This window comes from Tupaia chinensis, unplaced genomic scaffold (genome assembly GCF_000334495.1).
Source record: "Tupaia chinensis unplaced genomic scaffold, TupChi_1.0 Scaffold000473_1, whole genome shotgun sequence".
Taxonomy (NCBI): Eukaryota; Metazoa; Chordata; class Mammalia; order Scandentia; family Tupaiidae; genus Tupaia; species Tupaia belangeri.
This window is the reverse complement of record NW_006159982.1, coordinates 1,376,056-1,402,754: the sequence shown is the minus strand read 5'-3', so window position 1 is coordinate 1,402,754 and position 26,699 is coordinate 1,376,056. Positions and strand designations below refer to the sequence as shown.

Below are 26,699 nucleotides of genomic sequence, written 5' to 3'. Positions count from 1 at the left end.
AGCATTATTCACAATTGCCAAGACATGGAACCAACCTAAATGTCCACAAACTGATGAATGGATTGGAAAAGTGTGGTATATATACTCTATGGAATACTACTCAGCCATAAAAAATAACAAGACCCTGGCATTTGATAGAAAATGGTCAGATATGGAGGATCTATTGCTGAGTGAAGTAAGCCAGGCTATGAAAGAAAGATATTGTATGTATCCACTCAATATATACCGACTATCTGCACTCTATGATAGAGAGTAAAAAATTGGAGGACATAAAAGCAGTGAAGGTGCTTTATGAGAATAGGACAGTGTGGAATGGGGGAAGTGAAGAGAAGAGGATAGAGAAAGATAGCAAGTGAACAAAAGAGAGGCAGGACATTAGTGAGAAACAGAGAAGGCTTATTAACTGTTGATGATGACATATATAGTATTCTCAACTGGATTGGTCTGAGAAGTATTTCATGATGGACAAAGTCTTTTTACAAGCAAAATGAGAAATAGCGATTGACTGTTTTAAAAAAATAATTAGAATAATAAAAATAATGATTGGGGAAACATAGAAAAGATATTGAATGTTGAAGCGGGGAGATTAATGTCTCTGTATTGACTGACATGCATGGCATTCCCTTTTGAAAAAGCAATGTAATACACTGTAAAGTTATATGTAATCCAGTGTAATATAAAGAAGATTACGATGATAAAAAATAAAAAAAAAAATTAAAAAAAAAAGACCCTATTTCCAAACAAGGTCACATTCATAGCTCCTGGACTTAGGACTTCAACATCTTTCGGGGGTATGCCATTCAACCCACAACTATAGGGCTATACTTTCCCATCCACTTTGAATTAGGCCTGATTATGTGATCTGCTATGACCTATGAAATGTGAGCAGATCTAATTCTGTCACTTCAGTGCATAATCCAGCACATCCTCTGTTTCCTGCATAGACAGATACCGAAGCATGTGCTCTGCTGGAGTTTCCCTCAGCCTGAGTCCCTGGCTCATTATGATGAACCAATATTCTTTGGCCATCATGAACAAGAAACAAACTTTCTCTGTGTTAAGCCATTGAGATTCTAGGGTTCCTTTTATTCCATCATAACCAAGCCTGTTCAGACAGGTACAAAAATTGGGGCCAGCAAGTGGCATGGCCAAACCAGCTACATTCCAAATGATCGACTGGGTGTTTAAAATCCCAGAACCGGGGACCAGCAGGTGGCATGGTGGTTAAGGTGCTGGACACTCCCACATGGCTGACCACGGTTTGAGTCCCAGACCTGGCAGCTTGCTTTCTCAATCTTTCTCTCTCTCTGTCTCTCTCTGGTAAAATTAAAACAAATGAATAAATAAATAAAATAAATAATTATGTACTAAAAAAAAAAGAAATCCTACATATTAGGGACCAGCAGTTAGCGTAATGGCTATGTCACTGGACTCCCACATAGTCGAGCACAGTTCGCGTCCCAGACCCAGTGGCTTAGAACTCACGCCGGGCGCATGTGCGTGCATGCCCAAGATCCCGAGAGGAGAATGGAGGAGAAGGAATTGCAGCATGACCATCCCCCCGGGGGGTGATTTCTCGCTTTCAGTCTCTATGTCTCTCTGTCTGTCTGGCGAGTGCACTCGCCCTATAGCAAAAAAACCTCTCCAAAAAAAAAAATCCCAGACCCGCTGACTTGAAAAACACTTCAAGTGTGTGCGCCAAAAACTCGAAGACGAGAATGGAAGAGAGGGAATTACGGCATGGCCATCCCCCCAAGGGGGGTGCTGATTTCTCTTTCTCTCTCTTCAGCAAGCACATGGCCCCTATAATAAAGAAAGAAATTGGTATCTAAAAGTGAAGTGCCACCATAATAAAAAACTAAATTAGGCCCAACCACAGTGATGCAAATAGTAAAATGCCACTGCACAAGGCTGGGGACACATGAGTGGCCTGAGTTTAGTTTCCAGGCCAACCTGAACAGGCCAGGTGCCATAGCATGCACCTACTACCTAGATAATGGGGCAGGAGGTGTGGGACAGAGGATTATGATGTGAGGTTCTGCCAAAAATGCCTGTCTCTCTCTCTCAAAAATGAGCAAACAAGCCTAAACTCTTTCTGTTACATTGGATTAGCTGCCAATGAGCAATGAGAAAACTGTTACTGTAAGTTAGATAAGTGATCTATGTTATACAGTGGCAAAACACTCAGAAAGCCTGTCCCCTGTGGTAATGTGGGAAGCAGAATATACAGCTACTAAACCTGTACCTATAACGCAGGCTAGGAGGAAATAAATGTTAACACTGCATACCGGTTGCTGTTGCTGCATTCAGCAAGGTTCACAAGGTCCACAAGAAGATGAGTTCAGAAATGAATTGGCCCAGTTTAAAAGCAAGAAAGAAAGCAACATAGTCTGTCATACTTGCATTGTTAAAGAGAGGTGCAAGGTAGAAAGAGGCTACTGCTTCTCTGCTCTAAACAGTAAAACATAACATTTAGAATGTTGGCCCAGCCTTGGTGGCACGGTCCACAATGTACTGACTGCAGGCACTGGCAGCCACATGGCCAACCACTGGTTTGCATACCCAGCCTGGTCTACCTGAAACATGTAGAGCATGTGCATGTGTGCACAGAATCCTGAGGAGCTGGAGGAAGGGGATCTCAGCATGACCAGACCCAGTTGAGGTGCTAAAGATGTCTGTCTGTCTCTCTCTCTCCCCCCACCCCTCATGTCTACATGTACACTCACTCTATTAAAAACATTTTAGAAATACTTTGAAGAACAAGACTCATTAAAATTCAACCTTCAAGCAACTCAAATCAAAAGGATCATGCCCACAGTTAAAGCATCTGAATGAATTAGATAACAGTCAGTGAAGAGTGTGGAGCCCAGTTAAGTCTTTCAGTGGGACAAAAAGGTTCAAAAAAGGAGGGAGATGAAAGGTAAAGCAGAGGGACCCATGACTGGCATGGAGGTTAAGGCGCTGAATTCCAAATGGCTGGTTGTGTGGTTTGAGTCCCAGACCCGGCAGCTTGAAAATCATGCCAGGTGTGTGTTGGTGGGTACCCCAAATCCTGAGGAGACTGGAAGAGAAGGGATTGTGACATAGCCATTTCCCCTGGCAGAGGTGATTTTTCACTTTCTCTGTCTCTGTCTGGCATGTGTACATGCCCTAAAGAAAAACTTTCTAAAAAAGAAAAGTGAAAAAAGCAAGGCTAGGCAGAGACTGTTTGACTCACTTTAGGCATGTAGCATAAGAAGAAATAAATATTTGTAAATTAGCAACCGAGTCTAGACAAAAAAAGACAGCAGAAAGCAATGAAAACATAAAATCTAACAGTACATAAATCTATTGGGTTGTTGGAAAAGTCATGATTTACTCTTTTCTGTTTTTCTATGCAAAAAGAAAATGCACCATAACTTTTCTGACAACTCTGTAGAAAGGAACTAGGAGTATTGTTATTGATACATAGATTTGATTGGAGTCAAACAGATGGAAGGTGTTTGAAAAACTTCAGCTCCCCGGGAACCAGCAGTTAGCGTAATGGCTATGTCGCTGGACTCCCACATAGTCGACCACGGTTCGTGTCCCAGACCCAGTGGCTTAAAACTCACGCCGGGTGCGTGTGTTTGCGTGCCCAAGATCCCGAGAGGAGAATGGAGAAGGGATTGCAGCGTGACCATCCCCCCGGGGGATGATTTCTCGCTCTCTGTCTCTATGTCTCTCTCTGTCTGTCTGGCAAGCGCACACAACCTATAGCAAAAACTTCTCAAAAAAAAAAAAAAAAACCTTCAGTTCCCCAAAAAGCCCTCCACTGATCCCAACTGCATCAGAAATGAAGGGGGCACAAGAGAAAATAAATAGATGCTCTGTAAAGAGTAACACTAAGGATAAAATTAGAGTTTGATTTCCTTTCACCATGTTTTATAGTTGCTTTAATATCTTTTTTAAAAAAAGAAGTAATACAGCAAACTTAAACTCTGGAGGTGAATAATGTTCTTCTTTATATAAATAACATTTTAGCAAGTAGCACCAGCCCAAGATCAGAGATGTGCAGAGTGCCTTACCATCACGGGAATCCCAACGGGAATCAAAAGAAGTTGGATGGGGAACCAGCAGTTAGCGTAATGGCTATGTCACTGGACTCCCACGTAGTCGACCGCGGTTCGTGTCCCGGACCCAGTGGCTTAAAACTCACGCTGGGCGCGTGTGCGTGCGTGCCCAAGATCCCGAGAGGAGAATGGAGGAGAAGGGATTGCAGCGTGACCATCCCCCCTGGGGGGTGATTTCTCGCTTTCTGTCTCTATGTCTCTCTCTGTCTGCCTGGCGAGCGCACACGCCCTACGGTGAAAATCTCTCCAAAAAAAAAAGAAGTTTGCTGTGCCACAAATTTCTACAAATCCTCAGCAAATAGGCACACATGATATTCAGGCCAGAGAAACTCTATTTGGTAAAATTTTGAAAAAATGCACTTAAGTCTTAACATTTTAATTGTTTGTTATATTTTCTACTGAAGGAATATGTGAGATTTATTATATTATTTTAGAGTTCAGATTGATTTGAGGGTCAAAAGTAAGCACTTAAATGAATGATGTGCAAGAGCTTCTGTTTCTACTTTTAAACAAGCTCATTAAATTCTTTATTGATTCAAATGTGTAGTTGTAAGCCCAAGAGAAATAGAAAATCAAGTTCTTGTTTAAATCTAATATGTAATTATCTATGATAAACAAGTTCATCTGACTTTTTATGAGAAGATAAGATGCTTTAATGCAAGGAAAAAAAGAGGAAAGAACGAGGGAAAATGAGGTTACAGAAAGCAGAAAGGAATCTTTGATCACAAGGTCTATTGAATTCAAGGCAAGGTCTCAGTGGAATTACTTGGGTTTTGATTTTGATTTAGAAAGTAAAAGACCAATTCTAATCCAGCCAAATCTAACCCCTTTGATCCAGGGAATTCTTCCTCATATTAGTAAAAAGATTTTATGGTAATGCAGCCCTCAATAATTTAGCAACACTTTCTGAAGGGTCATTATTTCGTTTCATGTCTCTGTAGTTTACCTATCTGCAAATCCATGTTGCAAATCCATAAATGGAATACATTTTTAAATTATCTTTCTTACCTCAGAGAGTTACCTATAATGATGAAGTCAATTCTCATGTTATGCCCCCAAAGTGCATTTGGATACAAGCAGGCACATATGCATGTAAGTATAGTGCACATGCACATATACACATGCTCATTCACACATGCACATATGCACATGCTCACTCATGCTCACTCACACATGCACACACACACACACCTCGTTGTTGGCAGCCTTGCAATCAGAGCCAGATTCAAACATGTCTGAGGGACCAACAAAAAAGCCAAACCCCCAAATAAAAGACTCTACACCAAAAACATTATAAACTGTTCTACAGAATATGCACTAGGATGTATTCTGAGGTATTCAAGGAGGAAAAAAAATGTAGCTTTAGATTAGACCTAAATTTAAAAAAAAAAAAAGAATATAGCAAACTTAAACTCTGGAGGCTAATAATGTTCTTCTTTATATAAATAACATTTTAGCAAGTAGCACCAGCCCAAGATCAGGGATGGCCTAAATTTACCATCACAGGCACTCTTACCAGAAAGTCTAGATTTGATGTCCTTCTCATATAGCTGGGAGTGGTTCCAATAGTGCACTCCGGTGGGTCACAGAAATCTTGACTCTGTGTTGGACCTCACTCAGGAAAAATGAAATGTCAGAAATTCCTCTGTGTAATGTAGTGATGGATTCTGAAGACTCTGGGGGAAAGGAATGCTAACCTGTGTTTGGCACGTGACCACATCTGCTCTACTCAGACTGCGCCTCATAAGACACTTCCTGCACTAAGTCTTTGGAGAGTAGCACGTATATGTGAGAAAACTCTTGTGTGTGTGTATAGGGAGGGATTCCATTGTAAGATATTATGTTGAAATGGGCTTTCCAGTTTCAACTGGATTTGAAAGACCCTGGCAAAGGCCTTAATCTCCAGCAGCAAAGTAAGATGACTTTTATCACAGGAAACAAGGTAAGCAATCAAAATAGTCCCATTCTTTGGCAGTGATCAGGGAATCAATCTTTAGACAAAATATATTGGTAGCTTGCTGAGATCCTATTTGCTTTTTTTAATGAGAACTGCTCCAATCTAGGTAAAGAGATCTGATGTGACAGTAATAAAGGAAATGTGTACATGGTAATCCCTATAAATCTCCCAACACATTTCTCATTTTTGAGCCAATAACTGATATGACTATCTTTTATATTGGCTCATTGGCCCACAGCAATAAGAGATAAAATGGAAAAAAGGACCGAGTAGCACTTTGTTCTTTTTCCTCCTCACAAAAATACTAAATCTAAAGCTTAAAAAAGGAAAAAAAAAAAAAAGTCTAGGGCCAGCCAATGGTGTAGAAGTTAAGGCAATAGGATCTCACATGCCCAAATGACCAGTTTGAGTCCTATACCCAGTGGGTTGAGAAATACGCCAGACACAGGTATGTGTACGCCAAAATCCTGAAAGGAGGAAGAGTGGAGGAGAAAGGAATGCAGCATGATCATCCCCCATGGGGGGAATGCTTTGTCACTTTTTCTCTCTCTCTCTCTCTTTCTCTTTCTGCTTTTGGCGAGTGCATGTGCCCTCTGGCAAATTTAAAAAAATATATGTATTTCACACACACCAAAATAAACACTTCCTTAGAGGAAATTAAAGAGATCAATATCATCATCAAAAAATGTAAAGATGCAGGGGTGAAAACCCTACTTATCCCCCATTTAACTCTTTACATTTAGCCAGTGCAGAGCAAGATAGGTCTTAGAAACAGAAAGTGAATTTTGAGATGCTAATGACATGGTGACAAACAAAAGCCCCTGTTCTAGAGTCTGTCTCTTCACAGAAGCAAAGCATTTTAGGTCTGGCACCTGGAGTGAAACTCTTGATCTGGAAAGTGCTTCTACTGTATCTCAATATATAGATAATGCAAAGAGTTGATTTCTGTTCCAAGGCAAGATAAGAGTGTACCTTGACATTCTTGTTCCAGAGTTGGATAGTTAGATCAACTAACTCTCTGTTCTGTGTCATGATTGAATATATAGGGCATTGACCACCTTACCATCATGCTGACTCACTTCCTCAATAACATCATCTCAAGCTGGCAGGACATGAAGAGCAGGAAGTAGCAGATAGCCTAGATGCCTTAAAAAGAGATAGGTGTGCCAAAGAATGAGGGATAGTTCCTAGAGAAGAAAGGCGTGATCACTCAGTGAAGAAATAAAGTCACGGTTAAGTAGTTTCAAGGTATTAAATATCTCTTCTAAAGTGAAGGACAAGTTCCTTATTCCACCAATAAGAAAAGAGGCATAATATACTCTGAGTCTCTGAATGTGGGATGCTCATATACATTTACCAAGTGACTTTATAGCCATTGACCTTGAGAAAGGTCAACAGCAAGATAATATTCTCCTGCTGGATAGAGAGTAGAGCCGGCCAGCCAAGAGTTGTTCCATGAACCTTATTACTCACAGATGTAGAGAAGTCAAAGGGTCTCAAGTAGGTCCGGATGCTGTATGGAAACTGTTAACAACCAAGGGAGGAGGATCACAGAGGAGCTGTTTGGATTGTAAAGAAAGACCCTCTTTAGAAGCTCATAGCTTGCTATTGAGTTCAGGGTAAGAGTGAATGACTTACATTAGCACAAAAGTGATCATGAGGCCTGAGCTGAGTACATGACCCAGGAGGGCTTAGATCGAAGTTTAGGTGCAAAAGGAGCTTGGTCCCAAGCAAGTCCTGAAGACAAAGAAAGCTATCTGAGCAGAAAGAGAGGGGAAGTGAGAAATCACCCCTCAGAGGGGATGGCCACACTGCAATCCCTTCTTTTCTTGGGGTTTTGGGCATGCACACACATGTACCTGGAATGTTTTTCAAGCTGACAGGTCCAGGACTTGAACTGCAAAGTAGGACATGTGGGATCCAGCCCCTTAACCACCATGCCACCCGCTGGCCCCTAGACCTGTCAAATTCTATTCATCTGTTAAGGCACATCTCAAATGCCACTACCTCCAGAATGTCTTTCTTTCACATCTCCCCAATCAAACATCTCTCTGCTTTCTTTGAATGTGTTAGAGTGCTTTGTGTTCCTTCTCTTACACCATAGCACTCAGCTTTACAGTTATTTAAGGACATTTTCTCCTCCTCTTGTAATAGAAGTAATTTGAATAATTTTTTCTTTGTAGATCCTGAAGCACCAAGTATGTGCCCCTAAGATATTATTGAATGAGATTGTTGGATGAATTCAACACATTATATACATCAACCTCAAATCCTGAGATATTTATGTGAAGACAAAGTTAAAACCCCAGTGCCCAATCAGACCAAGGTGCTTACTTCTAGAGAGACTACAAAACCGGCACCTGGAGACAAAAATTCAACCAGAGTTTCTGTACTTCCCAGATTTTATTACAGTAAAGGGGTCCTCACATGACTTGACCACCAGAAGTGATATTACATTTGCAAGTAGACAGGAGCAATGGACCATAGGTACACCACAGGAACTGGACTGACCCGGTTATAACACTGCACTCATGTCTATCCCCAGTGCAGAACCCCCAAAATGCAGCAAGTGCTCTGTACTGTTTCAATGTCCCTTTTCTTTCTTCTAGTTCAATTTTGCATCTATCTTAGACTGGTACATTATGCTCATAGTTTTTTGCTATGCATTTCCTAGAAATGACAGAAGCCTGTTTATTAAGAGTAATCATTACTTGCTTTCATGGAATCTGAAATGAAAATTTTGATTAAATTTCTTTGACAAATCTATAACATGTCACACTGTAGTATCTTCTCTATACAGTAAGATTTTAATAAATTTTGAATTGGGGAACTTCAGAAGAGGTTTTAAATATTCAAAACAATTCAATTTTCTATAAATTAAATGCTTTCCATGCAAGATGTATAAATTTGAGTCCTTTTAAAAGACTAATGGGCTTCACTGTTTAGTAGTATATACCAGCTCTTTTGTTCTTTACCCCTCCTGGCCTCACTAATAGTATCCTATGGTTTTTATTGTGCTCTATGCCCTGACTTCTTAATATTTCATAGTGAATACAATAGGATAGAAAATAATCATGCCATCAAATTTACTAGCATAAAACCATAATAATACATTCATGCCTGACTGGAAAATACTAGAAGTTACTCTCCTTCAAAAGCAAAGGGCATTAATACTGCATTGCAGATACTGAATTTAAAGCAGGTTTGAACTCACATTGCACCATATTCTATCGGCTTTCCAAAAGACACCCAGAGCTTCATAATTCTGATCTTTCAGAACAGACTATACATCACGTGTACTAAGTAGCAAAATTCAGTCACAGGTCAGCGGCTTTTGATGTCAGTAAAGGGCTGTTGGAAAGTTGTTTATTCTTGCTGTAGCTTGGCCTTATTCTAACAAGTGTGTCACAGACATGCCTCCTGTGTGTCTCTCTCAAAATAGTCTAACGGTTTCTTAATGGCTCTCTCTGGGTTGCTGAATGATAGTCTTAACTCATAATGCTTTCCATTCAAGAAATACAATCCTTTACTCTGCATACACTGTTATTGGAAAGATAACATTGTTAGAATATTTCTGTAGAATAACCCCATAATGTATTAGGCCTTAATGTATAAATCAAAGCCCTGGGTAAAAAACCTTTCTACCTTTATTTCCTCCCAATAATGCCATTTCTAATAGAAATGTATCCTAAGGAAAAATTATTCTAAAAGATGGCATCATACCTTTACATGAGAATGTTAGATGCAGCTTGTTCATAATATTTGAAACTTAGAAAACGTTAATGTACAGCAATAAAAGATTAAGAAAATCATGGCACCTTTTTATTATATGACAGATACCAAACATCTATTAAACATCGTTGTAGAAAAATATTTGCTAGCATGGAAAAAAATGTCACAATAAATTGTCAAATGAAAAATCAGGTCTCTCAAATAATATTTTGTTTCAATATACATCAAGAACAGAGGTGGACTGACTACAAAAGTCCCCTCTTCTCCTCTGAGCCCCTCCTTCCAAGATGGGACATGTCCTCTCACAAATAGAAAGGCACACCTTCAGCGTTACAATGCCCCAGAATGGAGATCGCCCTGCCCTCTTTCTCTCCCAATGTTCAGCTAGGGTTCAAGATCCTGCAGGCAGCCAGACCCACCTCCACATCCACCAGCCCCAGCAAGAGCCCACACCTGCAGAATTTGATGTGGTATTCAAGCTCTTTCTTTGTCGCTGAGGAGAATGATCTACATGAGTCCCTGCCCGGCTCCTTTCTCATGGGATCATTTCAACTCCAGCTTTGAGGACACTTCCATCTTTCCACCCACCAACTAGACAGACTTTGCGGGATCAGAGCTTACCCTGGCCAGAACAAAAACATTTTTCCCCTTTCTATCTTAACTGAAACAGAAGTTACAGGTGAGGCAGTAAGAAGGATGAAGCTATACAAAAAGAAAACAGAACTCTTCTAGTGGATCAATAGTAAGAGATGAATTGTAATCAAACATATGAGAGGAAAGGCTGAATTATCTTTTTAATTGTATTTCTAATCTCTCCAGGGAAAATAGTATTATAAAATAATTGTCTTTCAAAGAGGCAGACAGTGATTATCCAACCCAAAATGTCAAAGTGGAACAGAGTATAATGCACTAAAATAGTTAAAATAATAATTCGTTTTTCTGGAATGTTTGTATAATATTTGCAGCATTTTTCAACTATAAAATTTATAACTTCTGGGACAAGCTGTTGGCATAATGGCTATGTCGCTGAACTCCCATGTAGTTGACCGTGGTTCGAGTCCCAGACCCAGTGGCTTAAACTCACGCTGGGCACATGTGCATGCGTGCCCAAGATCCTGAGTGGAGAATGGAGGAGAAGGGATTATGCCATGGCCATCCCGCCTAGGGGTTGATTTCTCAATTTGTCTCTGTCTCTCTCTGTCTTTCTGGTGAGCACACATGCACCCTACAGCAAAAACCTCTTTAAAAAATTTATAACTTCTATGATTTATTTTCTGTCTCATTTTACATAAATATTCACTTTTCATCTCAGTTTTGTATTTAAAATTTTGTATTCTTTTCTGAAAGAACCTAAACTATAAAAGTTCAAATTCAGAAAGTTCCAGATTCATTCCTGACCTACAAAAAGCACTGTCATGGCCGAAATACTCCAAGACAATAATGATGAAGAAATCAGTGAGATTATGAGTGATTCTTCTTTCATTTTGTTTTCTTTTTCTGCATGTTAATGTCTTGTAAATTTCCTGCATTATTTATGATTTCATAATTTAAAAAACTCTTACAATAAAAACAATTTAAATAATTACATTTTTTCTATATACTAACAACCATACATCTTATAGCACAACCAAATCCCTAAAATGAATTAAAAGCATGATTTAAAAAAATAACAATCGGGGCCAGTAGGTAGCATGATGTTTAAGGGTGTTGGATTCCCACATAGCCGACCACAGTTTGAATCCCAGATCTGGTGGCTTGCTTTCTCTCTCTCTCTTTCTCTCTCTCTCTCTCTGTCTTCCACTCTGTCCCTCTCTGTTCAAATTAAAATAAATAAATAAATAAATAAAGTTAAATAAAGTAATTCTTTAAAAAATAAATAAATAACGTCACTACTACATATGCCCTCAGCCTGGGCCACGTAAGAATGCCTTATTAAAGGCCAGCAGGTGGCGTGGTGGTTTAGATGCTAGACTCCCAGTCAACAGTGGTTTAAGTCCCAGACCTGGTGGCTTGAACATCACACTAGGTGCATGCGTGGGTGTGCCCAAAAGCCTAGGAGGAGAATGCAGGGAAAGGACTGCAGCATGGCCATGACTCCTGGAAGTATGTGGCAGGAGGAGGTGGATTTCTCACTTTCCTTCTCACTGTCTCTGTCCCTCTTCACAGGTTCAAGTGCCCTATGGCAAAAACTTTTAAAAAATGCCTTGGCTAATGGTATAGCATATAAGCTACAGAAATCATTCAGTGACTGAATAAAAAAAAAATCTGAAATAAAACTCTTTAAATATATCTTTTTTTATCTGAGTGAAATGTCTTGCTAAGGGTGTATTTTAATTCTATAAATGTCTTTTTTTTTTCCTGAGAGGTTTTTTTCGCTATAGAGCATGTGTGCTCGCCAGACAGACAGAGAGAGACATAGAGACAGAAAGCGAGAAATCCCCCAGGGAGGATGGTCACGCCACAATTCCTTCTCCTCCATTCTCCTCTCGGGATCTTGGGCACGCACGCACACGTGCCCAGCGTGAGTTTTAAGCCAATGGGTCCGGGACGCAAACCGTGGTCGACTACGTGGGAGTCCAGCGACATAACCATTATGCTAACTGCTGGTTCCCTCTATAAATGTCTTAAGTTAGCCAAATTATCCGATGAATTAAACTGCCTGTGAATTAATTAAAAGCCTTTCTGGGAAAACACCAAATTGGAACCAATTCCCAAGAGGTTATTAGCCTCTCACAGATACTAGCACTCCTCTAAGTGCCAAAGAACATAACATAATTAAATTAAGACATAGAGCTTGCTCTTTGGAGGATTATAATTGAAGAAATTGGTTATGTACAATGAAACAAGCCATGAACAATCTAATATCCATTACTACTTGTGTAAAAGTACATGGCAGAGCCACTTATAGAAGACATTATGTATTAAGGTTCTGAGTGGGTACTTCAGACAAACTTGGAAGGATTTGGAAAAGAAAATCATGCACATGTGTAGGTATCCAGAACAAGACCTCAGAGGAGGTGAACAAAAACAGACTAGGCGAAAAAACCTTCCAGGTTATGTCAATACATTTTTAAAAGCCTAAAAGGAGGATGAGCACAATGCGGTTAAGAAGCAGGAAGGGTATCTATCCAAAGGATTGGAATGCACTCAGTTGGAAAAATACTTGCACATCCATGTTTCCTGAGGCATTATTCACAATTGCTAATACACGGAACCAACCCATATGTCCATGAACAGATGAATGGATTGAAAAAACGTGGCACACATACACTATGGAATACTACTCAGCCATTAAAAAAAAAGTCAGATGCTGGCATTTAACAGAATGTGGGTGAATATGAAAGATTTACTACTAAGCGAAGCAAGGTAGCCAGACTATAAAAGAGAGGTATTCTATGAAAGAGAGGTAGAGGTGTCCTCTACCCAATATATACCAAATGTTTGCACTCTATGGTAGAAACTGAAAGACTGGAAGATATAAAGGCATGGAGAGCAACTATGTATACTAGAGATAGTATGAGGAGGGTGGGAAATGAAGGAAAATGAGAGGGAGGGAATGAAGGGGAAAAAGAAAGAAGCAAAACATTTAAGGGACACAAAAATGGAAAATTATCTGTTGATAATATGTATGATAATATCTTTGAGTGAACCAATGTATAGTGTATTCACTGCGGGAAATTTTATTTTGCAAGCTGTAATGATACACAGTGATTGAATGTTAAAAAGTAAAAAAAAAAAAAAAAAAAAAAAAAAAAAAAAAGATAAAGAAAGAAAGAAAAAAGAAGCAGGAAGGAGACTGACCTAACTGAAGGAAATAGTATTTGTTAAAGAGTGAAGACTCCTACTGATTTTTGAAATAGTGATGTCTACATGGAAATGTTTGAAAAGCTCATATTTGTCATAGAATTCAAAACTGAGAAAGTTCATGACAAACACATTTCACTTAGGGTATGCACCTGACTAGTAAACCAAAACTACATGACCTCATAGTTATCTCTCCTGGTCCAGTGTAGTGAGCCAATATTTATTTGTATAGGTAGCTATGGTTGTTCTCTCTTACACAAATCTGAAAGTATGATTATGTTTTAAACAATCATTTTCTTTATTTACTAGCAGATGTCAACAATTTAACCAGAATAACTTATGGACCTTGTGTAGATACAGATAGATTAAGAAATCATATTTTTAATAGTCACCTGCTGTCCTTTAGCCACGTTTTGTTTTCCTCAGTAATGAAAGAGAATTATTTTCCACATGCCCATCAGGTACTATATTAAATGTTTCAAGAAACCATGACAGTTAATTTATTTCCTGGTAGAGAGAGAACATTTGCTCTCCTGGTAGAGAGTTTCAGGAGACATTGTGATAATTCTAGAGAATTTCAGCTAAAAAGTACTTCCAGTTCAGAAACCAGAATTTTTTTAAAAAGGTTTTAGCCTTAGGGCTCATGCATTCAGCAATGAGAGACAGAGACAGTGAGAGGGAAAGTGAGATATCACTCCCCAGTGGGAATGGCACACCATTAACCATTCTCCTCCATTCTTCTGGGATCTCACGCATGCACGCACACACGCCTGATAGGAGTTTCAAGCCACCAGGACCGGGACTTGAACCATGGTTAGCCATGTGGGAGTCCAGCAATGTAACCACTACACCATCTGCTGACACCAGAAACCAGAATTTTTTTAATGATTTTTTTTTATCCTTCTTCTGGGACATGTGTGTAGATGCAGGCTTTAACCCCCTTAATTATTTGTTCATATAGAATATTATGTATATTCTACACTATTTTTAAAGCCCACCAGAAGAATGGAAATGATGTCAGCTCTGTTATCCAGAATCATCTTAGTTGACTGAGTCTTAAGATAGAAGAGAATCAGAATCAACAGTCTTTATTATCTATAGCCATCATGGCCACATCAGCAGTAGAATGAAATTGTTTGATTCTGTTATTTGACAGAAATGACAAGTAAATCTGAATTAATTTAAGTGATATAATTAACCAATATGTTAATTGTTACTCTATTTCTTTTTCCTCTGGGCCTCAGTCACCACCTGTAAAACATGGACAATAACCACCTACCTGGAAGAAAAAAAAGGAAGCCCACCAGAATGAAATATGAGGCATAAGAAAATGAAAATATGATGTATGTTGAAAAAATCAAAATAAGAAAAATAAAAAAATATTTTTGTGAAAAAAATGAATAATACCCTGTTAGATTCTTTTTTCCCTAAATAAAAAAAGACCTCTTGTTATGTCAAACAACCCAATAAACACAATATCAGCATATTGAGAGTTTAGAACATATCTCAAATTTCTCACACACAGATTTATAAACACCAGATTATGTGACTCAAATCTCTCTAAAACATACTGGCCTAGAAGGTACAACAAGGTCCCAATGACAGTTGAACTCCCACTTCCAGGTTCACCAGAAACATAGCACTAGACCCCCACTGTTCCTCTTGGTCAAGGGATTTTTTAGCCCATCTCTCAGAGGCACTCAAGTGGCCATGACTGACACCTCGTCTTCCCTTGATAATCCTGTTCTCAAGAGGTCACTAAGGTATCATGATAATAACCCCAGCTACATCCCCCTTCCAGTCTCATCATCTCTGGGATGTGCTGGAGGAAATCCCCTTGAGTAGCATCCTATTATCAACTCCACATATTCCCTGTTTCTTGCAGAAATATTTAGTGGGATCTATTATTTAATTTACTTTTAACTTCTGTTTAAAAAAGAGCACTTTAGACAAAATAACAGTTTATTTGAGCAAAGAACAATTAATCTGACAGCACTCAAACCCAGAAAAGGCTGAGAGAGTTCCTCCCGAGCAGTTGAGCAGTGTGAGCTTCTACAGGCTGAACATGGGCGCAAAGTAATTATTTAATTGGCTACAGCTAGGTTCACCTTATTTAGGTGCAGCTTAATAGAAGGTCCCTAATTACAGGACCAATAGACTAAATAGCTGTGATTGGAGCCTGATTCAAAAATTAATTAGCTACAAGGTGTAAGCCTAAGTAAAGCTTAAGTTTGTTTAAGTAAAGGTTCCAGGTACAGAAACAACTCTAGACTATGGCCTCCTAAGATTTTGCTTTAACTCATTCGATTGAACCCCTTTCTTGAGGACTTTGGCAAAATCCCTGAGGAGGGAGGGCCAGACGCTTATATGCTATACCATTAGCCAAGCATTTCTAGCTGGCTGAGTAGGGTCCAAATGTGACAGATACTGCCTAATATCACTTCTGCACCCCATCCTGAATCCTGCACCTTGCCTCTGTATTTACACCTCTAATAGAGACATTCTATTTTTAGGAAGGAGATGAGAACTAAAAAAAGGGTTGAAGAGGGAACTGGAAGCCGAGGAAGAGGGTACCACATCCATTCCCAATAATTCTCCTACCTTCTGTTGGAACACCTGGTGTGGGCATTACAAGGAGATGATTTGGAGCCCAGACTCTGGGAGGCTGCTGCCAGGGTGACATCCTGGCTCTTCTGCTTCTCATCTGTAAATTTAAAAAAAATAATTGTTGTGATGAGTAGAAATTTATTTAAAATTCTGGCATGTAGTAAGCTGTTAATAAATGTTTCTGATGAAAGGAAAATTAGGTCTTAGGAAAAAATATTTTTTTACTTTGCCTACTTGATAAGTAAACGTGAAAACTGAAAAAAAAATTTTTTTTGTAGAACTTCTAATGAGACAGAATATCACCTTCCTAGTTGCACTCATAATTGAAAAATGTGTGTGGACAGTGTTATCAAAGATCCTCAGCTCCTGCCTCCCAAGGCCTGTTTCATAAAAGAGAGAATCTAATAGTTTCTGCCTAAAGGAAAGAAAAAACCATTCCAAAGTCTAGAATGTTGGACTGAAAAAAAGAAAATGCAAGCCATTGGTCATGGCACATGATGACATGGCACTGGAAATGATGAGGCGACGTTGAGGGGGCCACGTTTGCGCAGGGCATGCATGCCTGGCTGGTGAAGGGTACAGAGAGGATCATGGTGTGAGGAACCTATTGGGGATGCTTGACATAATCTCCTGTGAAACAAATAAATAGCTTTTTGTAAAATAAAGAAACATGCAGTTAGATAAAAGAAATGAAGTCTAGAATACTAAAGTATAGTAACTATAGTTAATAACAATTTCATGTATATTTCTAAGTTGCTGTAAGAAAGGATTTCACATGCTCACAACACAAAGTAATGATAAATGTATAAGATGCTTACATGTGTACTGACCTGATTGGATCATTACACACATGTATTACATCACACTAATAAACATGTACAACTTTTTTGTAAGAGAGATTTTTGCTGTAGTGTGCACACACTCACTGGAGAGACAAAAAGAGAGAAAGTGAGAAATCACCCCCAGGGGCGATAGTCATGCCACACCCTTTCTCCTACATCCTCCTCCCAGGACAATGAGCAGGCACGCACATGCACCCGGCCTGAGTTTCAAGCTGCCGGTCCTGGGACTTGAAGCACGCTCAGCCATGTGGGAGTTTGGCACCTTAACTACTTTGCCAACCTTACCCACTATGCCACCCACTGGTCCCTGCACAACTACTTCTCTAATAAAAGAAAAAAAGAATTTTAAAGAAAATATTTCAATTAGAATCAATCTCCCCACTGTCTGAGATCATCACATGGAAAATCTGAACAAAACATTTTGGGTATAAATTAACTTCTCAACATCAGCTCATGGAGGCCATTGAAAAGTAAACTACATAGGACCAGTAGGTGGTGTGATTAAGACAGTGGACTCCCACATAGCCAACTGTGATTCGAGTCTGGGACCAGACAGCATGAAATTCACAACAGGTGCATGTGCATGCATGTCCAAAATCTCAAGAGGAGAATGAAGGAGAAGGGATTGTGGTGTGGCCATCCACCCTGAGGGGTGATTTCTCACTTTCTCTCTGTATCTCTGATGAGTGCATGTATTGTATAGCAAAAAATCTCTCTCTAAAAAAAAATAGAAAAGTGAAAGAAAACTGCAGGGGCCAGCAGGTGACATGGTGGTTAAGATGCTTCTGTCTCTCTCTGATGAACACATGCACCCTATGGCAAAAACCTGAAAAAAAAAAAGTAAATAAAGAATATTTACTTAGGGAATGTATCTACAGAGCATTATCTAATTTATCTAATGTTTACAACAGATATTCATAACCATGACACAATATGTAAATAGATGCTGTTTCTCAAACTCAAAAAGACTCTTAAGTCTTGGAAAATAATAACCAGCCCTTGAGTTGCAACATTGTATGAAATCTCAAATGAATAAGAATTTTGTCACTTCTGACACCTGTAGTCTTGAAAAGAAAATCTCTCAGCTTTCCAGTGAAGGTATTATATTCCGATTTATTTATACCTAGTTCTACCTAAAGGATTCTTCTCCTGATGCACTTAAATTTCTGGAATTTCTCCTCTAAGAGGCATACACTGAGAATGAAAACAAGCTTTCAGCTTCTCTCCAGTGTACCAATTAGATTTTCCACACTGGATGAGAGATGTGGTTTGAACTTTGACAGTGATAGGGAGATTAAGGAAAATACCATGGAAAAAAATTTGAATTATTTTGCCTTCTTAGCTAAGCATCAGGTTGATTAGCCACTCATCATTTCAGTAACTATCATTGTTATGAGCTATTGATTTTAGGAATCTCTATAACATTTCTCTGTAAATCTATTCCAACTGTCTCTTCGGTATTCCAAAGAGCTTCTTGTTCACTGGAAAGGGTTACTTTTACAGTATTTTGGCACATTACTAGAAACTAAACATCTTAGATTTTTCTCAAGAATATTCTGATAGGGGACCAGCAGGTGGTTTGGTGGTTAAGGCGCTGGACACTCCCACATGGCGGACCACGGTTGAGTCCCAGATCTGGTTGCTTGCTTTCTCACTTACCCTCTCTCTGCTTCTCACTCTCTGTGTGTCTCTCTCTGGTCAAATTAAAATAAATGAATAAGAAAATAAAATAAAATAAAATAAAATATAAAATAAAATAAATGAATAAGAAAATAAAATAAAATAAAATAAAATAAAATAAAATAAAATAAAATAAAATAAAAATTTTAAAATATATTCTGATAAACACTTATTAATAAATCCTTCAGGATTCAAGCAAAAGAAGGGAGAAGGTACTTGATCATGAAAGGGTGGGAAATATTACAAGATATGTCATATTCACAGTATATTAAAAAATATGAGATGTACTGCCTAAAGAACATTCAAAAAATAATTCAGCTCTTGTATTTTCTTTCTTTCACTACAAAACTTTTTGTAGGTAACATTTATAAACATTCTAAGTGTTGATTGTTTTTGACTATCCATTGGAAAATACTAAATCAGAAAGCATTAAAATAGAAGACTAGAACCAGCAGGTGATGTGGTGGTTAAGGCCCTGGATCTCCCATGGCCAACTCCATGGTTTGAGTTTTAGACCCAGTGTCCTGAAAAACACAAACAGAAGACTGTATAGAAGATATTGGGTCGTCAGGAAAGTCATAACACATTTTTGCATAGAAAAATATATCATGACTTTCCAGACAACCTAATATCTCAGAGTCCTTCTAGAATGTAGTCTAGGATTTCTGACTGAAGGTGTCCTAAGACTTCTCGAGGAGTTCATTTACCCATTATTCAGTAATGAACTTTCTGGATCATGAAATAATCCACAGTAACAGTTCATTTATATTCTGAGCCATTTCAATGAAGACATTTACAATAATCTCTTGATCCACAGGGATTAGTTGTAAGATTCCCTGGATACAAAAATCCTCAGATGTCCAAGTCTCTTATCTAAAATGAGAAAGTATCTGCATATATGCCATGCACATCCTCCTATAAATCAAGTCCAGGTTACTTATAATACCTAATGCAATGTAAATGCTATGTAAATAGCTGTTATAAAATATTAGTTTCTTATTTGTATTGTTTCATTGTCGTGTTATTTTTTATTTCTTTTTTTTCAAATATTTTTCAATCTGCATTTGGTTGAATCCAAAGATGCAGAACCCATAGATAAAGATGGACAATCTGTCCAAGCTCATTTTAATTGCTAAGTGTTTTCAATGATCATGTGTGTGGTATTACTATTATGTCATTTTACAAATGAGGAAGCTGAGGTTTAATAACTTCTACAATACTTTAAGCACCTGTTATGGGATTTACCTCCTATGTTCAACCCTATGGATTTAATATTCAGCAAAAATGAATAGCACTTTTGCCATCGTAGAGCTTTGGTGGTCAAAGGCTAAGACCAGCATTAGTTCAATAATCATGAATAAGTGCAAGACATTGTGTTAGTGATTTTTAAAATTACAGAGGCCATGCATCCCCTCAAAGATTCTGCCATCTAGTCAAATGGTTTTTATTTTTTACATTTTTTGTTTTTGCTATAGGGCATGTGTACTCACTAGAGAAAGAGAGAGAGAAATAAAGAGGAAAAGTGAGAAATCAATCCTCCTGGGAGAAGGACACACCACAATCTCCTCTTAGAATTTTAACTAAATAATTTTTTTTAAGTGAAAAATAAGGGGCTGGAGGTGGCATGGTGGGTAAGGGGCTGGACTCCCACATGGATGATCATGGTTTGAGTCCTGGACCTAGTGGCTTGCTTTGTTACTTCTCTCTCTCTCTCTGCCTCTCTCTGGTCAAATTGAATAATAATAATTAATTAATTAATTAAAGTATTTTTAAATAATTATTTATTCAATTTTATTTATTATTATATTTTAATTTGTTATAAGCTACATTTGCTCACCAGTGAAAGACAAACAGTGAGAGGGAAAGTGAGAGAGCAAGCTGACAGGTTCAGGACTCAAACTATGGTCAGCCAAGTGGGAGTCCAGCACCTTAACCACCATGCCTCCTGTTGGTCCCTAATTTTTTTTTTTAAGTAAAAAAGCAAATGACGATACACAATAGTAAATAGTAATATAAAGTAAAATTTTAAGTGGTGTCAACAGGGGTTGTATGAAGATACTTCAAAAGGCTTTTGGGAAAAAATGGAATTAAAGTACAAATTTATTTTGGTACAAAAAATTCAAATCCATGCATAATTTTTAAGAAATTGTTTATTCAATTTAATTTATCATTATCATTAATTTTTAATTTACTACAGGGCACATACACTCACCAGAGAGAGAAAGAAAAGGAAAGTGAGACAGCAAGCCACCAGGTCTGAGATTCAAACTGTGGTTGGCCATGCAAGAGTCCAGCACCTTAACCACCATGCCACCTACTAGCCTGGTGCATCATACTTTCTTAATATGAATTTTCCACGAACTTTTTGAAGACTCTCCCAGAGCCAAAATTGGCTATATCAATAAGAGCCTTCAGATATTTAGAGAAATTATAAAAATACAAAATACTCTTTTATCCACCAAAAAAAAAATATTTCTTGAGCAACTACTACATACCTGGAAGTATGCTGCATTTGGAATAGACTGTAGAGGACTTTTTAAAAACCAAGTCAAAGAGCTTGGATAGTGAGGCAAGTTCTGAGACCCTGGTTCCACAATGTAGCGGTTGTGTGAGAGTGAGCAAAGAACTCTCTAAGTTTACTTTCCTTATTTGTGAAATGGAAGTAGTAGGAGTATCTCTGTGTCACATGCAGTAAATATCTATCTACCCCTTAAGTGTTTTTTGAGAATGTGTGGAAAAGGCGAATGAATAGGAATACAGAGAATGTATAGGAATGGTTTAGTATGATGGCTGGAGAATTAGAGCATCGTATATGTCAATAAGTAGCAGTGATAAACAGTAGATAGAAAGTGATATAAGTGAGGGACCAGCAGATGGTATAATGGTTACATCGCTGGACTCCCAGGTAGTCGACTACAGTTCAAGTCCTGGATTCGGAGGCTTAACACTCATGCCAGGCACATGTGCATGCATGCCCAAGTGATAGAAGGGATTTTTCTGAGAACCTAGGAGACATGATCAGTGAGTGACTTGAGAATACTAATTGGCATTCCAATTAGGATGGATGGGAGTAGGAAGTGATGTAAGCCATGTGCTTGACTCTACCAGACAGCAGTCTGGATGTAATGTGAAAGGGAGTGAGGGAGCAATCTTCAACACTAGGGATTAGATAGGCACCAGGCAAGAAACAAAATCAATAAGGTCTGATGGAAATATTATATCCTGTCCAGTGGACTGGCCACAATTTCATCGGTTTGATACAAGCTTTAATTAGACACCAAGTTGTTAAATACTTCGAACATCACTTGCAAGCATAGGCAATTGGGTAAATAGTCATTCTGAAGCCCATTTTTGTTATCTATAATTGTGGAGGATGAGAAGAGGATTTAATTATTCGTATTCTGCTATTTATATGACTTAGCACTAACATGTTTGCATATAGTAGACATACATACATACATACCAGTTTATTAAAAACACATCTTCTCCAAGAATTCAGTCTATAAAGCATCACATTTCCACAGCAATTTCTTCACATGCTGCATCCCTCGCCTAACACTATCCAACCCACTCCTTTGTTCCTAATGACTTAAGAATTAACTTTAGGGCCAACCCATAGCACAGTGTTTAAGCACTGGGCATTGGGAGCCAGATCCCACCTGGCTGACTGCAGCTGGAGTGCCTGCCACAACAGCTTGAGAGACTTGCCAGATAAATGTGTGAGCCATTCCCAAACTCCTGACAAAAGGAAAAAATGGAAGAAAAGTGTTGCCCCATTTGAGTCTGTCTCTCTCTCTCTCTCTCTCTCTCTCTCCCTCTCTTTCTTTCAAGTGCACATATCCTTTGACAAAAAAAAAAAAAAAAAAAAAAAACTTTGGGTCTGGTTCCATAGTGCAACAATTAAGCCCTGTGTACTGGGAGTCAGATCCCACATGACTAACCATGGTTCAAATCCCAGCTCCAGTGGCTTGAAAACCATGCAGGATTGGGACCAGCAGTTGGCGTAATGGCTATGTTGCTGGACTCCCATGTCATCGATCGCAGTTGGAGTCCCAGACCTGGTGGCTTAAACTCACGCCGACCATGTGTACGTGCATGCCCAGGATCCCGAGAGGAGAATGGAGGAGAAGGGATTGCGGCATGGCCATCTCCCCTGGGGGGTGATTTCTCACTTCCTGTCTCTGTCTCTGTCTTTCTGGAGAATGCACACACCCTACAGTCAAAAAAAAATACATCTCTCAAAACAAAAGAAAATCATGCAGGGCAGATGTGCACACCTGTCCAAAATCTTGACAAGATGAAGAATAGGAAGGAAAAATATTACGGCATGACCACACACAACTAGGGGCCTAGGGGTCTCTCTCTCTCTCTCTCTCTCTCTCTCTCTCTCTCTCTCTTTCTCTCTCTCTCTCTCTGGTGATCACATATGCCCTCTGGCAATTAAAAAAAATAACATTGACCTATGAAAAACTGAAGTGCCACTTTTGAAGTCATATTGAAATCATTCCGGCACTATTGTACACCAGGCTTGTGTATGTGTGTGTGTGCTTCCGTATTTAATTGATAAGACAGCAGAGGAGATAAAAAGCTGATCTAAGCATTTAAAAGCTTACAAAAGAAATACATTCACTTTGCTCTGCATCCCCACTGAAGTCCAAAAATCTTCTCCAGAAGTCCTCTGAGGTGAGAAACAGAGTGCAGACTGGTTCTGTGAATAATGAGTCCTGATTACATTCAGAACCAGCACAAGGCAGGCTGACTCAGTAAATAGGTCTGTTGAATAAAATGCCACCATTATCATTTAGGATGAGACTTAGGGCTGGAAGAGTATTTTGTGGCTTTTGTTTGTTTCAAAATATAAGGGACCAGGGAGAACATCCATTCCAATTCCCCTCTCAGTACACCTGCACCCTTCTATGACAAACCATCAGTACTCAAACTTAATAAAATAAAATAAATTATAACATTAATGATCACTGAGTGGGGGAGGGATGATTGCTGAGTGGGTTTACTTTTCACACTTGGCTGAATTTTCAGAACATAAGCAATGAGCATGTACCAGCTTTAAAACCAGAAGCAAAAGGAAAGTGATCATCCGGGCATATTCTTATCTACTTTTAGCTAAATGATCACATCAGTGGAAACGAATCTACTTGAACATATTTACATAGGGACTATTTTTAATTGTTGCCCCTAATTTCTCTCAACAATATCAAGATTTTACCTGGTGCAATGACTAAAAACTATCAAATTACGTTTCGAGCTAAACATTTTCCTGAATTATAATTTCTACAAAGACATGTTCTAAGAGAAAAAGAAATGAGCTCGCCTCTGTACTCATACACTAAGCAGGCACCAGCTCCTTTTGCAATTGTCCTTTTCAAACTCCTGAGTGCAATTTGGGTCAAATCATTTATTATATAGACCTGCTGTGAGCTCTCTTGGTGTCAAATATTGCCATCCCATTTGTTAACAAAAAAGAAAGAAATTAAGACAAGGAAACCAAAATATGCCCTTAAGGAATAAATTGGAAAAGTGTAAAATAGAGCGTATATCACATAAACCTTCAATTATTGATAATATCCTGGCTACTAAGCCTCTCTGCTGTTCCAGACAAGGGTATAACCAGCCTACAAGAACAACTGGTTGAAACTTTTGATGAATTGAACTTATATCATTCTGTCAAGTGGAGAAATACAGGGGAAAAGAACACGCTTTTCTTTATATGACTTAATTTCTGTACTTCATTATAAGAAACTATACACTGCTGTAAAAGTGATTCACTGATTTCTATTTTCCTCTTGCTGTTAATTTTTAGTTTCATTAACTTTTGTTACTTTCTCCTCCATAATTGAAATGCTAAAATGGGGATTGAAAAGTGCACTATAGGAGCCAGAGGTGGCATGATGGTTAAGATACCAGATTCTCACATGGTCAGCTTCATTTTCCAGTCCCTGAACCCAATAGCTTTAAATTCACACTGGGCATGTGTGCATGCATGCATGCCCAAAATTCCCAAGAGAAAAAATGGAAGAGAAAGGATTGCAGCATGACCATCCCCCTGTGAGGTGATTTCCTCACTTTTCCTCTTTCTCTCTCTGTCACTCTCTATGGCAAGCACATGTACCCTAGCAAAAATCTTAAAAAAAAAATAAAATAAAAAAAAAAAAGAGAGAGAGAAAGAGAAAGAAAAGAAAAAAGAATGCTATAGCCAGAAGTTATAAGAAATAATCCGTATTGGGAACCAGCAGTTGGCGTAATGGCTATGTCGCTGGACTCCCACGTAGTCGACCGCGGTTCGCGTCCCGGACCCGGTGGCTTAAAACTCACGCCGGGCGCGTGTGGGTGCGTGCCCAAGATCCAGAGAGGAGAATGGAGGAGAAGGGATTGCGGCGTGACCATCCCCTCTGGGGGGTGATTTCTCACTTTCTGTCTCTATGTCTCTCTCTGTCAGCCAGAGGCTGAATTTCTTCCTAACTATAGCAACAAACATAGTGATTTAGCTAACAGACTAAGAAAGAGAGGAAGTGAGGTGAACTTTTTTTTTTAAGTTTTTGCTTTGGGGTGTGGGTGTGTGTGCTCACCGGAGCGAGACAGAGAAAGTGAAAGTGAGAAATCACCTCTCTGGGAATGGCCATGTTCAACCGCTTCTCCTCCATTCTCCTCCCGGGATTTTGGGCATGCACACACTCATGCCCAGTGTGATTTTCATTCTGCCGGGTTCAGGACTTGACCTGTGATCAACCATGTAGAATCCAGCGCCTCAACCACCACGCCACCTGCTGGCCCTGTGAGGTAGACTTTTAAAGTGAAGGTTCCCTACCCAAAAGGGTAGGAATAACACAGGCAGCAGACCCTCTCCTCCTCACATAGATAGTTAAGAGAGTTAGCAGATTAATTCCGAGGTCGAAGGGCCAGAGGGCTTTTTCACAAGATGTGGCTAATAAAGCAGAGAACAGAAAGCCAGACTGACAGCCTGCGAATCTACCTGGGACTGAGTATCTGATGCCATCAGGCTCAGTGCACACCTGGTCTGGGCTCTGGTTGGGTCAAGTGGGGAAGCATCTTTCAGCCCATGGCTTTTGACCTGGTGTCCCGGATGTGGTATACTGCCGACCTGTGTCCTGGTTATGATGTATTCCCAAATTGTGTCCCGGCTGTGCTGTACAATACTTCTGACCTGTGTCCCGGCTGTAGTGTAGTCCGCACCTGTGTCCCACCTGTGGTGGACGGCACATCCTGCCTGTGTCCCGCCTGTGGTGGACTCCCCACCTGTGTCCCGGCTGTGTCGCACTCTGGACCCGTGTCCCGGCCGTGCTGTACAGTCCTTCTCACCTGTGTTCGGCCGTGCCATAACGGCCCTCCCCACCCGAGTCCGCCTGTGGTGGACAGTCCCTCCCCACCGAGCTCCGGCCGGGCCGCCCGGTCCCCCCACCGTGTCCCAGCCGTGGTGTCCTCCCCACCGAGCCCCGGCCGGGCCGCACGGTCCTCCCCACCTGCCCTCGGGGCACAGCACTCCCACCGGAGCCCCGGCGCAGGACGCCCTGGGCAGCCAGCCCCACCTGCGTCCCCTGGGAGTGACCGAGCCCCTTCCCGCGCAGACCCACGAGGAAGGAAGGTCAGACGGAACCGCCGAGGGGACGTCGGCCCGAAACTCACCCCGCGCTGGGCTGGTCGTGGCCGCGGCCTGGAAGCAGCGCGGCCGGAGGGCTCCGGAGAACCGCTTCCGGGGCTGGCAGGAACACGGAGGGCCCTCCCGGGACGAGGTCGTTGGCTCGCGGGGCCAGGGCTGAGCTAAAGCGCGTTCAGGGTCGCGTGGGCGGAGCCGGCTCCTCCGGGAGGCCCCCGGGAAAGGAGAGACATGGGAGGACTTCCCCGTAGGCCCGGCCGCCGACTCCGCGTCTGGCCCAACCGCCTTGGCTTCACGCCGGCTAAGGAAGGGCCGGTGTGTCCTGACTTTTCTGGGACAGCGGCGGTGGCCTGCCC

At 40.1% G+C, this 26,699-nt stretch overlaps 1 long non-coding RNA gene across 1 annotated transcript in view; it reads right to left on the bottom strand.

The window, feature by feature from the left end:
* Positions 1-26,487, bottom strand: part of LOC102496588 (uncharacterized) — a 162,989-nt gene extending 136,502 nt beyond the window's left edge. The window contains exons 1-2 of the long non-coding RNA XR_003550593.1: positions 26,373-26,487; positions 16,186-16,288 (exon numbers count right to left, since the gene is read on the bottom strand). This is a non-coding gene — a long non-coding RNA (uncharacterized LOC102496588). The remainder of the gene's footprint in view (positions 1-16,185; positions 16,289-26,372) is intronic.
* Between the last annotated feature and the right edge of the window lie 212 nt (positions 26,488-26,699).